General features: G+C 50.3%; 10 non-coding genes across 10 annotated transcripts; all 10 read right to left on the bottom strand.

Moving 5' to 3' along the window:
- Nucleotides 1-340: 340 nt before the first annotated feature.
- On the bottom strand, nucleotides 341-429 carry trnay-gua (transfer RNA tyrosine (anticodon GUA)). The gene is given in 2 exon segments: nucleotides 341-376; nucleotides 393-429. It is a non-coding gene; the product is annotated as a tRNA-Tyr (tRNA).
- A 1,332-nt stretch (nucleotides 430-1,761) lies between these two features.
- On the bottom strand, nucleotides 1,762-1,850 carry trnay-gua (transfer RNA tyrosine (anticodon GUA)). Its single transcript is given in 2 exon segments — nucleotides 1,762-1,797; nucleotides 1,814-1,850. It is a non-coding gene; the product is annotated as a tRNA-Tyr (tRNA).
- A 1,332-nt stretch (nucleotides 1,851-3,182) lies between these two features.
- trnay-gua (transfer RNA tyrosine (anticodon GUA)) lies at nucleotides 3,183-3,271 on the bottom strand. Its single transcript is given in 2 exon segments — nucleotides 3,183-3,218; nucleotides 3,235-3,271. It is a non-coding gene; the product is annotated as a tRNA-Tyr (tRNA).
- A 1,338-nt stretch (nucleotides 3,272-4,609) lies between these two features.
- On the bottom strand, nucleotides 4,610-4,698 carry trnay-gua (transfer RNA tyrosine (anticodon GUA)). The gene is given in 2 exon segments: nucleotides 4,610-4,645; nucleotides 4,662-4,698. It is a non-coding gene; the product is annotated as a tRNA-Tyr (tRNA).
- Nucleotides 4,699-6,030: 1,332 nt separating this feature from the next.
- Nucleotides 6,031-6,119, bottom strand: trnay-gua (transfer RNA tyrosine (anticodon GUA)). Its single transcript is given in 2 exon segments — nucleotides 6,031-6,066; nucleotides 6,083-6,119. It is a non-coding gene; the product is annotated as a tRNA-Tyr (tRNA).
- A 1,332-nt stretch (nucleotides 6,120-7,451) lies between these two features.
- On the bottom strand, nucleotides 7,452-7,540 carry trnay-gua (transfer RNA tyrosine (anticodon GUA)). Its single transcript is given in 2 exon segments — nucleotides 7,452-7,487; nucleotides 7,504-7,540. It is a non-coding gene; the product is annotated as a tRNA-Tyr (tRNA).
- A 1,332-nt stretch (nucleotides 7,541-8,872) lies between these two features.
- trnay-gua (transfer RNA tyrosine (anticodon GUA)) lies at nucleotides 8,873-8,961 on the bottom strand. The gene is given in 2 exon segments: nucleotides 8,873-8,908; nucleotides 8,925-8,961. It is a non-coding gene; the product is annotated as a tRNA-Tyr (tRNA).
- Nucleotides 8,962-10,299: 1,338 nt separating this feature from the next.
- Nucleotides 10,300-10,388, bottom strand: trnay-gua (transfer RNA tyrosine (anticodon GUA)). The gene is given in 2 exon segments: nucleotides 10,300-10,335; nucleotides 10,352-10,388. It is a non-coding gene; the product is annotated as a tRNA-Tyr (tRNA).
- A 1,338-nt stretch (nucleotides 10,389-11,726) lies between these two features.
- On the bottom strand, nucleotides 11,727-11,815 carry trnay-gua (transfer RNA tyrosine (anticodon GUA)). Its single transcript is given in 2 exon segments — nucleotides 11,727-11,762; nucleotides 11,779-11,815. It is a non-coding gene; the product is annotated as a tRNA-Tyr (tRNA).
- Nucleotides 11,816-13,147: 1,332 nt separating this feature from the next.
- On the bottom strand, nucleotides 13,148-13,236 carry trnay-gua (transfer RNA tyrosine (anticodon GUA)). The gene is given in 2 exon segments: nucleotides 13,148-13,183; nucleotides 13,200-13,236. It is a non-coding gene; the product is annotated as a tRNA-Tyr (tRNA).
- Nucleotides 13,237-13,630: the final 394 nt, after the last annotated feature.

The raw sequence follows: 13,630 nt of genomic DNA, 5'->3' as shown, positions 1-13,630 counted from the left end.
AAACTGAGCTCATGAATTAAATTGAGACAAGCTGAAAGTGGTGGCAAGCATGAGTATAATGGGGCAGTGGCGCGCTGTGTGCGACTGACAGAATACTGCTGGTACTTTGAATGGATTGCGGCTGCTTGGAAGCATTGCTGCTGCAATGCATTTCCTACTGGCCAGGAAGTGCAAAGGCAGAAGTAAAAGAGCCAGCTAGCGGCTCCTCTCAAAGTGGAAAAGGAATGCTGCTGCAGATGGAGAGGAAGCTGCGAGACGAATGCAAGTGACGAGCTGCACCGACTGGCACAATGTCTCATGCTGCTCCATGCAGAGTTCTGGTAAAAGTCAACGCCGGGCTTCCTTCGAGCCGGAATTGAACCAGCGACCTAAGGATGTCGGGTATGAATCATCTACAGTCCTCCGCTCTACCAGCTGAGCTATCAAAGGGAAGCACACCATGACTCTCTCTTTACTCGTTGACTGCCATGCGCCTATAGCTCTTTGCCGATTCATCCACCTCAGATTGTTCCAGCTGAGTGAGACTTTCAGCCATGAACTCTTTCTCCACAGCCGTGGCCTGTGCTCTGCTCAATTCAATGTCTCATGCTGCAAACCTCAACTTATTGCATTCATCCTAACTGCCTTGCAACTTCTTGCAGTTGTTGAATTCTGACTTGGCGCACGTTGAAACCTAAAGTCTTCGCTCACTGTGTCAGTAAGCGCATGCAGCAGATGCACATGGAGGTCAGTGGGCTGCGTGCCAGTGGAAAACTTCCACTTCAACCTCACAGACAAGGACAAGATTCGCAGAGTTAAATTCTTGACTCCCCTCAGGATTGCACCTTTGATCTTTGGGAAAATAAAGACACCTTCATTGATGCCGCGATCCAAAAACTCTCATCTGGCTCTAACTCAGACATGCGGGTAAGATTGATTGGCCACGCTGAATTACCCCTGAATGCCAGTGGGACGGGCTATGTCAGGTGCATGACATCATGCAAACAGGGTCTGGGTGGGAGTGCTGCTGGTGCCGATTGGATGGGCCGAATGGCCTCCTCCTGCACTGTAGGATCCTATCATCTACGATCTGTGGAGTCCTTGTGGAACAGCGCAAGTTCAAATTTCGGAGGTGTGTAGACTGAATTTTGCTGGAACCATGGAGAGATTCGGGAACGCGGGCATCAATGCCTCTCACGCGTGAAGCCTGCACCCGCAAGTTGAACTGAACCCTGTGAAGTTGCACAATGTAGTCCGACTTGATTGCCGTCGTAGTCTCAGCAGCTGTATGGAAGTAAATGTACGGACAGGAGTCAGATCCTGCTGCAGACATGCGCTGCTTAAACAAAGCCGATGCTTTTCTGTCGAGAGCATGTACCATCGGCAGCGGGTGAGAACGATGAGGACGCAATTCATCAGAGATGGTCAAAGAAGCAGAGAAGAAACTGAGCTCATGAATTAAATTGAGACAAGCTGAAAGTGGTGGCAAGCATGAGTATAATGGGGCAGTGGCGCGCTGTGTGCGACTGACAGAATACTGCTGGTACTTTGAATGGATTGCGGCTGCTTGGAAGCATTGCTGCTGCAATGCATTTCCTACTGGCCAGGAAGTGCAAAGGCAGAAGTAAAAGAGCCAGCTAGCGGCTCCTCTCAAAGTGGAAAAGGAATGCTGCTGCAGATGGAGAGGAAGCTGCGAGACGAATGCAAGTGACGAGCTGCACCGACTGGCACAATGTCTCATGCTGCTCCATGCAGAGTTCTGGTAAAAGTCAACACCGTGCTTCCTTCGAGCCGGAATGGAACCAGCGACCTAAGGATGTCGGGTATGAATCATCTACAGTCCTCCACTCTACCAGCTGAGCTATCGAAGGGAAGCACACCATGACTCTCTCTTTACTCGTTGACTGCCATGCGCCTATAGCTCTTTGCCGATTCATCCACCTCAGATTGTTCCAGCTGAGTGAGACTTTCAGCCATGAACTCTTTCTCCACAGCCGTGGCCTGTGCTCTGCTCAATTCAATGTCTCATGCTGCAAACCTCAACTTATTGCATTCATCCTAACTGCCTTGCAACTTCTTGCAGTTGTTGAATTCTGACTTGGCGCACGTTGAAACCTAAAGTCTTCGCTCACTGTGTCAGTAAGCGCATGCAGCAGATGCACATGGAGGTCAGTGGGCTGCGTGCCAGTGGAAAACTTCCACTTCAACCTCACAGACAAGGACAAGATTCGCAGAGTTAAATTCTTGACTCCCCTCAGGATTGCACCTTTGATCTTTGGGAAAATAAAGACACCTTCATTGATGCCGCGATCCAAAAACTCTCATCTGGCTCTAACTCAGACATGCGGGTAAGATTGATTGGCCACGCTGAATTACCCCTGAATGCCAGTGGGACGGGCTATGTCAGGTGCATGACATCATGCAAACAGGGTCTGGGTGGGAGTGCTGCTGGTGCCGATTGGATGGGCCGAATGGCCTCCTCCTGCACTGTAGGATCCTATCATCTACGATCTGTGGAGTCCTTGTGGAACAGCGCAAGTTCAAATTTCGGAGGTGTGTAGACTGAATTTTGCTGGAACCATGGAGAGATTCGGGAACGCGGGCATCAATGCCTCTCACGCGTGAAGCCTGCACCCGCAAGTTGAACTGAACCCTGTGAAGTTGCACAATGTAGTCCGACTTGATTGCCGTCGTAGTCTCAGCAGCTGTATGGAAGTAAATGTACGGACAGGAGTCAGATCCTGCTGCAGACATGCGCTGCTTAAACAAAGCCGATGCTTTTCTGTCGAGAGCATGTACCATCGGCAGCGGGTGAGAACGATGAGGACGCAATTCATCAGAGATGGTCAAAGAAGCAGAGAAGAAACTGAGCTCATGAATTAAATTGAGACAAGCTGAAAGTGGTGGCAAGCATGAGTATAATGGGGCAGTGGCGCGCTGTGTGCGACTGACAGAATACTGCTGGTACTTTGAATGGATTGCGGCTGCTTGGAAGCATTGCTGCTGCAATGCATTTCCTACTGGCCAGGAAGTGCAAAGGCAGAAGTAAAAGAGCCAGCTAGCGGCTCCTCTCAAAGTGGAAAAGGAATGCTGCTGCAGATGGAGAGGAAGCTGCGAGACGAATGCAAGTGACGAGCTGCACCGACTGGCACAATGTCTCATGCTGCTCCATGCAGAGTTCTGGTAAAAGTCAACGCCGGGCTTCCTTCGAGCCGGAATTGAACCAGCGACCTAAGGATGTCGGGTATGAATCATCTACAGTCCTCCGCGCTACCAGCTGAGCTATCGAAGGGAAGCACACCATGACTCTCTCTTTACTCGTTGACTGCCATGCGCCTATAGCTCTTTGCCGATTCATCCACCTCAGATTGTTCCAGCTGAGTGAGACTGTCAGCCATGAACTCTTTCTCCACAGCCGTGGCCTGTGCTCTGCTCAATTCAATGTCTCATGCTGCAAACCTCAACTTATTGCATTCATCCTAACTGCCTTGCAACTTCTTGCAGTTGTTGAATTCTGACTTGGCGCACGTTGAAACCTAAAGTCTTCGCTCACTGTGTCAGTAAGCGCATGCAGCAGATGCACATGGAGGTCAGTGGGCTGCGTGCCAGTGGAAAACTTCCACTTCAACCTCACAGACAAGGACAAGATTCGCAGAGTTAAATTCTTGACTCCCCTCAGGATTGCACCTTTGATCTTTGGGAAAATAAAGACACCTTCATTGATGCCGCGATCCAAAAACTCTCATCTGGCTCTAACTCAGACATGCGGGTAAGATTGATTGGCCACGCTGAATTACCCCTGAATGCCAGTGGGACGGGCTATGTCAGGTGCATGACATCATGCAAACAGGGTCTGGGTGGGAGTGCTGCTGGTGCCGATTGGATGGGCCGAATGGCCTCCTCCTGCACTGTAGGATCCTATCATCTACGATCTGTGGAGTCCTTGTGGAACAGCGCAAGTTCAAATTTCGGAGGTGTGTAGACTGAATTTTGCTGGAACCATGGAGAGATTCGGGAACGCGGGCATCAATGCAACTGCCTCTCACGCGTCAAGCCTGCACCCGCAAGTTGAACTGAACCCTGTGAAGTTGCACAATGTAGTCCGACTTGATTGCCGTCGTAGTCTCAGCAGCTGTATGGAAGTAAATGTACGGACAGGAGTCAGATCCTGCTGCAGACATGCGCTGCTTAAACAAAGCCGATGCTTTTCTGTCGAGAGCATGTACCATCGGCAGCGGGTGAGAACGATGAGGACGCAATTCATCAGAGATGGTCAAAGAAGCAGAGAAGAAACTGAGCTCATGAATTAAATTGAGACAAGCTGAAAGTGGTGGCAAGCATGAGTATAATGGGGCAGTGGCGCGCTGTGTGCGACTGACAGAATACTGCTGGTACTTTGAATGGATTGCGGCTGCTTGGAAGCATTGCTGCTGCAATGCATTTCCTACTGGCCAGGAAGTGCAAAGGCAGAAGTAAAAGAGCCAGCTAGCGGCTCCTCTCAAAGTGGAAAAGGAATGCTGCTGCAGATGGAGAGGAAGCTGCGAGACGAATGCAAGTGACGAGCTGCACCGACTGGCACAATGTCTCATGCTGCTCCATGCAGAGTTCTGGTAAAAGTCAACGCCGGGCTTCCTTCGAGCCGGAATTGAACCAGCGACCTAAGGATGTCGGGTATGAATCATCTACAGTCCTCCGCTCTACCAGCTGAGCTATCAAAGGGAAGCACACCATGACTCTCTCTTTACTCGTTGACTGCCATGCGCCTATAGCTCTTTGCCGATTCATCCACCTCAGATTGTTCCAGCTGAGTGAGACTTTCAGCCATGAACTCTTTCTCCACAGCCGTGGCCTGTGCTCTGCTCAATTCAATGTCTCATGCTGCAAACCTCAACTTATTGCATTCATCCTAACTGCCTTGCAACTTCTTGCAGTTGTTGAATTCTGACTTGGCGCACGTTGAAACCTAAAGTCTTCGCTCACTGTGTCAGTAAGCGCATGCAGCAGATGCACATGGAGGTCAGTGGGCTGCGTGCCAGTGGAAAACTTCCACTTCAACCTCACAGACAAGGACAAGATTCGCAGAGTTAAATTCTTGACTCCCCTCAGGATTGCACCTTTGATCTTTGGGAAAATAAAGACACCTTCATTGATGCCGCGATCCAAAAACTCTCATCTGGCTCTAACTCAGACATGCGGGTAAGATTGATTGGCCACGCTGAATTACCCCTGAATGCCAGTGGGACGGGCTATGTCAGGTGCATGACATCATGCAAACAGGGTCTGGGTGGGAGTGCTGCTGGTGCCGATTGGATGGGCCGAATGGCCTCCTCCTGCACTGTAGGATCCTATCATCTACGATCTGTGGAGTCCTTGTGGAACAGCGCAAGTTCAAATTTCGGAGGTGTGTAGACTGAATTTTGCTGGAACCATGGAGAGATTCGGGAACGCGGGCATCAATGCCTCTCACGCGTGAAGCCTGCACCCGCAAGTTGAACTGAACCCTGTGAAGTTGCACAATGTAGTCCGACTTGATTGCCGTCGTAGTCTCAGCAGCTGTATGGAAGTAAATGTACGGACAGGAGTCAGATCCTGCTGCAGACATGCGCTGCTTAAACAAAGCCGATGCTTTTCTGTCGAGAGCATGTACCATCGGCAGCGGGTGAGAACGATGAGGACGCAATTCATCAGAGATGGTCAAAGAAGCAGAGAAGAAACTGAGCTCATGAATTAAATTGAGACAAGCTGAAAGTGGTGGCAAGCATGAGTATAATGGGGCAGTGGCGCGCTGTGTGCGACTGACAGAATACTGCTGGTACTTTGAATGGATTGCGGCTGCTTGGAAGCATTGCTGCTGCAATGCATTTCCTACTGGCCAGGAAGTGCAAAGGCAGAAGTAAAAGAGCCAGCTAGCGGCTCCTCTCAAAGTGGAAAAGGAATGCTGCTGCAGATGGAGAGGAAGCTGCGAGACGAATGCAAGTGACGAGCTGCACCGACTGGCACAATGTCTCATGCTGCTCCATGCAGAGTTCTGGTAAAAGTCAACGCCGGGCTTCCTTCGAGCCGGAATTGAACCAGCGACCTAAGGATGTCGGATATGAATCATCTACAGTCCTCCACGCTACCAGCTGAGCTATCGAAGGGAAGCACACCATGACTCTCTCTTTACTCGTTGACTGCCATGCGCCTATAGCTCTTTGCCGATTCATCCACCTCAGATTGTTCCAGCTGAGTGAGACTGTCAGCCATGTACTCTTTCTCCACAGCCGTGGCCTGTGCTCTGCTCAATTCAATGTCTCATGCTGCAAACCTCAACTTATTGCATTCATCCTAACTGCCTTGCAACTTCTTGCAGTTGTTGAATTCTGACTTGGCGCACGTTGAAACCTAAAGTCTTCGCTCACTGTGTCAGTAAGCGCATGCAGCAGATGCACATGGAGGTCAGTGGGCTGCGTGCCAGTGGAAAACTTCCACTTCAACCTCACAGACAAGGACAAGATTCGCAGAGTTAAATTCTTGACTCCCCTCAGGATTGCACCTTTGATCTTTGGGAAAATAAAGACACCTTCATTGATGCCGCGATCCAAAAACTCTCATCTGGCTCTAACTCAGACATGCGGGTAAGATTGATTGGCCACGCTGAATTACCCCTGAATGCCAGTGGGACGGGCTATGTCAGGTGCATGACATCATGCAAACAGGGTCTGGGTGGGAGTGCTGCTGGTGCCGATTGGATGGGCCGAATGGCCTCCTCCTGCACTGTAGGATCCTATCATCTACGATCTGTGGAGTCCTTGTGGAACAGCGCAAGTTCAAATTTCGGAGGTGTGTAGACTGAATTTTGCTGGAACCATGGAGAGATTCGGGAACGCGGGCATCAATGCCTCTCACGCGTGAAGCCTGCACCCGCAAGTTGAACTGAACCCTGTGAAGTTGCACAATGTAGTCCGACTTGATTGCCGTCGTAGTCTCAGCAGCTGTATGGAAGTAAATGTACGGACAGGAGTCAGATCCTGCTGCAGACATGCGCTGCTTAAACAAAGCCGATGCTTTTCTGTCGAGAGCATGTACCATCGGCAGCGGGTGAGAACGATGAGGACGCAATTCATCAGAGATGGTCAAAGAAGCAGAGAAGAAACTGAGCTCATGAATTAAATTGAGACAAGCTGAAAGTGGTGGCAAGCATGAGTATAATGGGGCAGTGGCGCGCTGTGTGCGACTGACAGAATACTGCTGGTACTTTGAATGGATTGCGGCTGCTTGGAAGCATTGCTGCTGCAATGCATTTCCTACTGGCCAGGAAGTGCAAAGGCAGAAGTAAAAGAGCCAGCTAGCGGCTCCTCTCAAAGTGGAAAAGGAATGCTGCTGCAGATGGAGAGGAAGCTGCGAGACGAATGCAAGTGACGAGCTGCACCGACTGGCACAATGTCTCATGCTGCTCCATGCAGAGTTCTGGTAAAAGTCAACGCCGGGCTTCCTTCGAGCCCGAATTGAACCAGCGACCTAAGGATGTCGGGTATGAATCATCTACAGTCCTCCGCTCTACCAGCTGAGCTATCGAAGGGAAGCACACCATGACTCTCTCTTTACTCGTTGACTGCCATGCGCCTATAGCTCTTTGCCGATTCATCCACCTCAGATTGTTCCAGCTGAGTGAGACTTTCAGCCATGAACTCTTTCTCCACAGCCGTGGCCTGTGCTCTGCTCAATTCAATGTCTCATGCTGCAAACCTCAACTTATTGCATTCATCCTAACTGCCTTGCAACTTCTTGCAGTTGTTGAATTCTGACTTGGCGCACGTTGAAACCTAAAGTCTTCGCTCACTGTGTCAGTAAGCGCATGCAGCAGATGCACATGGAGGTCAGTGGGCTGCGTGCCAGTAGAAAACTTCCACTTCAACCTCACAGACAAGGACAAGATTCGCAGAGTTAAATTCTTGACTCCCCTCAGGATTGCACCTTTGATCTTTGGGAAAATAAAGACACCTTCATTGATGCCGCGATCCAAAAACTCTCATCTGGCTCTAACTCAGACATGCGGGTAAGATTGATTGGCCACGCTGAATTACCCCTGAATGCCAGTGGGACGGGCTATGTCAGGTGCATGACATCATGCAAACAGGGTCTGGGTGGGAGTGCTGCTGGTGCCGATTGGATGGGCCGAATGGCCTCCTCCTGCACTGTAGGATCCTATCATCTACGATCTGTGGAGTCCTTGTGGAACAGCGCAAGTTCAAATTTCGGAGGTGTGTAGACTGAATTTTGCTGGAACCATGGAGAGATTCGGGAACGCGGGCATCAATGCCTCTCACGCGTGAAGCCTGCACCCGCAAGTTGAACTGAACCCTGTGAAGTTGCACAATGTAGTCCGACTTGATTGCCGTCGTAGTCTCAGCAGCTGTATGGAAGTAAATGTACGGACAGGAGTCAGATCCTGCTGCAGACATGCGCTGCTTAAACAAAGCCGATGCTTTTCTGTCGAGAGCATGTACCATCGGCAGCGGGTGAGAACGATGAGGACGCAATTCATCAGAGATGGTCAAAGAAGCAGAGAAGAAACTGAGCTCATGAATTAAATTGAGACAAGCTGAAAGTGGTGGCAAGCATGAGTATAATGGGGCAGTGGCGCGCTGTGTGCGACTGACAGAATACTGCTGGTACTTTGAATGGATTGCGGCTGCTTGGAAGCATTGCTGCTGCAATGCATTTCCTACTGGCCAGGAAGTGCAAAGGCAGAAGTAAAAGAGCCAGCTAGCGGCTCCTCTCAAAGTGGAAAAGGAATGCTGCTGCAGATGGAGAGGAAGCTGCGAGACGAATGCAAGTGACGAGCTGCACCGACTGGCACAATGTCTCATGCTGCTCCATGCAGAGTTCTGGTAAAAGTCAACGCCGGGCTTCCTTCGAGCCAGAATTGAACCAGCGACCTAAGGATGTCGGGTATGAATCATCTACAGTCCTCCGCTCTACCAGCTGAGCTATCGAAGGGAAGCACACCATGACTCTCTCTTTACTCGTTGACTGCCATGCGCCTATAGCTCTTTGCCGATTCATCCACCTCAGATTGTTCCAGCTGAGTGAGACTTTCAGCCATGAACTCTTTCTCCACAGCCGTGGCCTGTGCTCTGCTCAATTCAATGTCTCATGCTGCAAACCTCAACTTATTGCATTCATCCTAACTGCCTTGCAACTTCTTGCAGTTGTTGAATTCTGACTTGGCGCACGTTGAAACCTAAAGTCTTCGCTCACTGTGTCAGTAAGCGCATGCAGCAGATGCACATGGAGGTCAGTGGGCTGCGTGCCAGTGGAAAACTTCCACTTCAACCTCACAGACAAGGACAAGATTCGCAGAGTTAAATTCTTGACTCCCCTCAGGATTGCACCTTTGATCTTTGGGAAAATAAAGACACCTTCATTGATGCCGCGATCCAAAAACTCTCATCTGGCTCTAACTCAGACATGCGGGTAAGATTGATTGGCCACGCTGAATTACCCCTGAATGCCAGTGGGACGGGCTATGTCAGGTGCATGACATCATGCAAACAGGGTCTGGGTGGGAGTGCTGCTGGTGCCGATTGGATGGGCCGAATGGCCTCCTCCTGCACTGTAGGATCCTATCATCTACGATCTGTGGAGTCCTTGTGGAACAGCGCAAGTTCAAATTTCGGAGGTGTGTAGACTGAATTTTGCTGGAACCATGGAGAGATTCGGGAACGCGGGCATCAATGCAACTGCCTCTCACGCGTGAAGCCTGCACCCGCAAGTTGAACTGAACCCTGTGAAGTTGCACAATGTAGTCCGACTTGATTGCCGTCGTAGTCTCAGCAGCTGTATGGAAGTAAATGTACGGACAGGAGTCAGATCCTGCTGCAGACATGCGCTGCTTAAACAAAGCCGATGCTTTTCTGTCGAGAGCATGTACCATCGGCAGCGGGTGAGAACAATGAGGACGCAATTCATCAGAGATGGTCAAAGAAGCAGAGAAGAAACTGAGCTCATGAATTAAATTGAGACAAGCTGAAAGTGGTGGCAAGCATGAGTATAATGGGGCAGTGGCGCGCTGTGTGCGACTGACAGAATACTGCTGGTACTTTGAATGGATTGCGGCTGCTTGGAAGCATTGCTGCTGCAATGCATTTCCTACTGGCCAGGAAGTGCAAAGGCAGAAGTAAAAGAGCCAGCTAGCGGCTCCTCTCAAAGTGGAAAAGGAATGCTGCTGCAGATGGAGAGGAAGCTGCGAGACGAATGCAAGTGACGAGCTGCACCGACTGGCACAATGTCTCATGCTGCTCCATGCAGAGTTCTGGTAAAAGTCAACGCCGGGCTTCCTTCGAGCCGGAATTGAACCAGCGACCTAAGGATGTCGGGTATGAATCATCTACAGTCCTCCGCGCTACCAGCTGAGCTATCGAAGGGAAGCACACCATGACTCTCTCTTTACTCGTTGACTGCCATGCGCCTATAGCTCTTTGCCGATTCATCCACCTCAGATTGTTCCAGCTGAGTGAGACTGTCAGCCATGAACTCTTTCTCCACAGCCGTGGCCTGTGCTCTGCTCAATTCAATGTCTCATGCTGCAAACCTCAACTTATTGCATTCATCCTAACTGCCTTGCAACTTCTTGCAGTTGTTGAATTCTGACTTGGCGCACGTTGAAACCTAAAGTCTTCGCTCACTGTGTCAGTAAGCGCATGCAGCAGATGCACATGGAGGTCAGTGGGCTGCGTGCCAGTGGAAAACTTCCACTTCAACCTCACAGACAAGGACAAGATTCGCAGAGTTAAATTCTTGACTCCCCTCAGGATTGCACCTTTGATCTTTGGGAAAATAAAGACACCTTCATTGATGCCGCGATCCAAAAACTCTCATCTGGCTCTAACTCAGACATGCGGGTAAGATTGATTGGCCACGCTGAATTACCCCTGAATGCCAGTGGGACGGGCTATGTCAGGTGCATGACATCATGCAAACAGGGTCTGGGTGGGAGTGCTGCTGGTGCCGATTGGATGGGCCGAATGGCCTCCTCCTGCACTGTAGGATCCTATCATCTACGATCTGTGGAGTCCTTGTGGAACAGCGCAAGTTCAAATTTCGGAGGTGTGTAGACTGAATTTTGCTGGAACCATGGAGAGATTCGGGAACGCGGGCATCAATGCAACTGCCTCTCACGCGTGAAGCCTGCACCCGCAAGTTGAACTGAACCCTGTGAAGTTGCACAATGTAGTCCGACTTGATTGCCGTCGTAGTCTCAGCAGCTGTATGGAAGTAAATGTACGGACAGGAGTCAGATCCTGCTGCAGACATGCGCTGCTTAAACAAAGCCGATGCTTTTCTGTCGAGAGCATGTACCATCGGCAGCGGGTGAGAACGATGAGGACGCAATTCATCAGAGATGGTCAAAGAAGCAGAGAAGAAACTGAGCTCATGAATTAAATTGAGACAAGCTGAAAGTGGTGGCAAGCATGAGTATAATGGGGCAGTGGCGCGCTGTGTGCGACTGACAGAATACTGCTGGTACTTTGAATGGATTGCGGCTGCTTGGAAGCATTGCTGCTGCAATGCATTTCCTACTGGCCAGGAAGTGCAAAGGCAGAAGTAAAAGAGCCAGCTAGCGGCTCCTCTCAAAGTGGAAAAGGAATGCTGCTGCAGATGGAGAGGAAGCTGCGAGACGAATGCAAGTGACGAGCTGCACCGACTGGCACAATGTCTCATGCTGCTCCATGCAGAGTTCTGGTAAAAGTCAACGCCGGGCTTCCTTCGAGCCGGAATTGAACCAGCGACCTAAGGATGTCGGGTATGAATCATCTACAGTCCTCCGCGCTACCAGCTGAGCTATCAAAGGGAAGCACACCATGACTCTCTCTTTACTCGTTGACTGCCATGCGCCTATAGCTCTTTGCCGATTCATCCACCTCAGATTGTTCCAGCTGAGTGAGACTGTCAGCCATGAACTCTTTCTCCACAGCCGTGGCCTGTGCTCTGCTCAATTCAATGTCTCATGCTGCAAACCTCAACTTATTGCATTCATCCTAACTGCCTTGCAACTTCTTGCAGTTGTTGAATTCTGACTTGGCGCACGTTGAAACCTAAAGTCTTCGCTCACTGTGTCAGTAAGCGCATGCAGCAGATGCACATGGAGGTCAGTGGGCTGCGTGCCAGTGGAAAACTTCCACTTCAACCTCACAGACAAGGACAAGATTCGCAGAGTTAAATTCTTGACTCCCCTCAGGATTGCACCTTTGATCTTTGGGAAAATAAAGACACCTTCATTGATGCCGCGATCCAAAAACTCTCATCTGGCTCTAACTCAGACATGCGGGTAAAATTGATTGGCCACGCTGAATTACCCCTGAATGCCAGTGGGACGGGCTATGTCAGGTGCATGACATCATGCAAACAGGGTCTGGGTGGGAGTGCTGCTGGTGCCGATTGGATGGGCCGAATGGCCTCCTCCTGCACTGTAGGATCCTATCATCTACGATCTGTGGAGTCCTTGTGGAACAGCGCAAGTTCAAATTTCGGAGGTGTGTAGACTGAATTTTGCTGGAACCATGGAGAGATTCGGGAACGCGGGCATCAATGCCTCTCACGCGTGAAGCCTGCACCCGCAAGTTGAACTGAACCCTGTGAAGTTGCACAATGTAGTCCGACTTGATTGCCGTCGTAGTCTCAGCAGCTGTATGGAAGTAAATGTACGGACAGGAGTCAGATCCTGCTGCAGACATGCGCTGCTTAAACAAAGCCGATGCTTTTCTGTCGAGAGCATGTACCATCGGCAGCGGGTGAGAACGATGAGGACGCAATTCATCAGAGATGGTCAAAGAAGCAGAGAAGAAACTGAGCTCATGAATTAAATTGAGACAAGCTGAAAGTGGTGGCAAGCATGAGTATAATGGGGCAGTGGCGCGCTGTGTGCGACTGACAGAATACTGCTGGTACTTTGAATGGATTGCGGCTGCTTGGAAGCATTGCTGCTGCAATGCATTTCCTACTGGCCAGGAAGTGCAAAGGCAGAAGTAAAAGAGCCAGCTAGCAGCTCCTCTCAAAGTGGAAAAGGAATGCTGCTGCAGATGGAGAGGAAGCTGCGAGACGAATGCAAGTGACGAGCTGCACCGACTGGCACAATGTCTCATGCTGCTCCATGCAGAGTTCTGGTAAAAGTCAACGCCGGGCTTCCTTCGAGCTGGAATTGAACCAGCGACCTAAGGATGTCAGGTATGAATCATCTACAGTCCTCCGCTCTACCAGCTGAGCTATCGAAGGGAAGCACACCATGGCTCTCTCTTTACTCGTTGACTGCCATGCGCCTATAGCTCTTTGCCGATTCATCCACCTCAGATTGTTCCAGCTGAGTGAGACTGTCAGCCATGAACTCTTTCTCCACAGCCGTGGCCTGTGCTCTGCTCAATTCAATGTCTCATGCTGCAAACCTCAACTTATTGCATTCATCCTAACTGCCTTGCAACTTCTTGCAGTTGTTGAATTCTGACTTGGCGCACGTTGAAACCTAAAGTCTTCGCTCACTGTGTCAGTAAGCGCATGCAGCAGATGCACATGGAGGTCAGTGGGCTGCGTGCCAGTGGAAAACTTCCACTTCAACCTCACAGACAAGGACAAGATTCGCAGAGTTAAATTCTTGACTCCCCTCAGGATTGCA

This window comes from Carcharhinus amblyrhynchos, chromosome 8, assembly GCF_965287045.1.
Source record: "Carcharhinus amblyrhynchos chromosome 8, sCarAmb.v2.hapA, whole genome shotgun sequence".
In the NCBI taxonomy this organism is placed as follows: Eukaryota; Metazoa; Chordata; class Chondrichthyes; order Carcharhiniformes; family Carcharhinidae; genus Carcharhinus; species Carcharhinus amblyrhynchos.
Note: the sequence above shows the minus strand (reverse complement) of the source record. Positions and strands in the feature narration are given on the sequence as shown.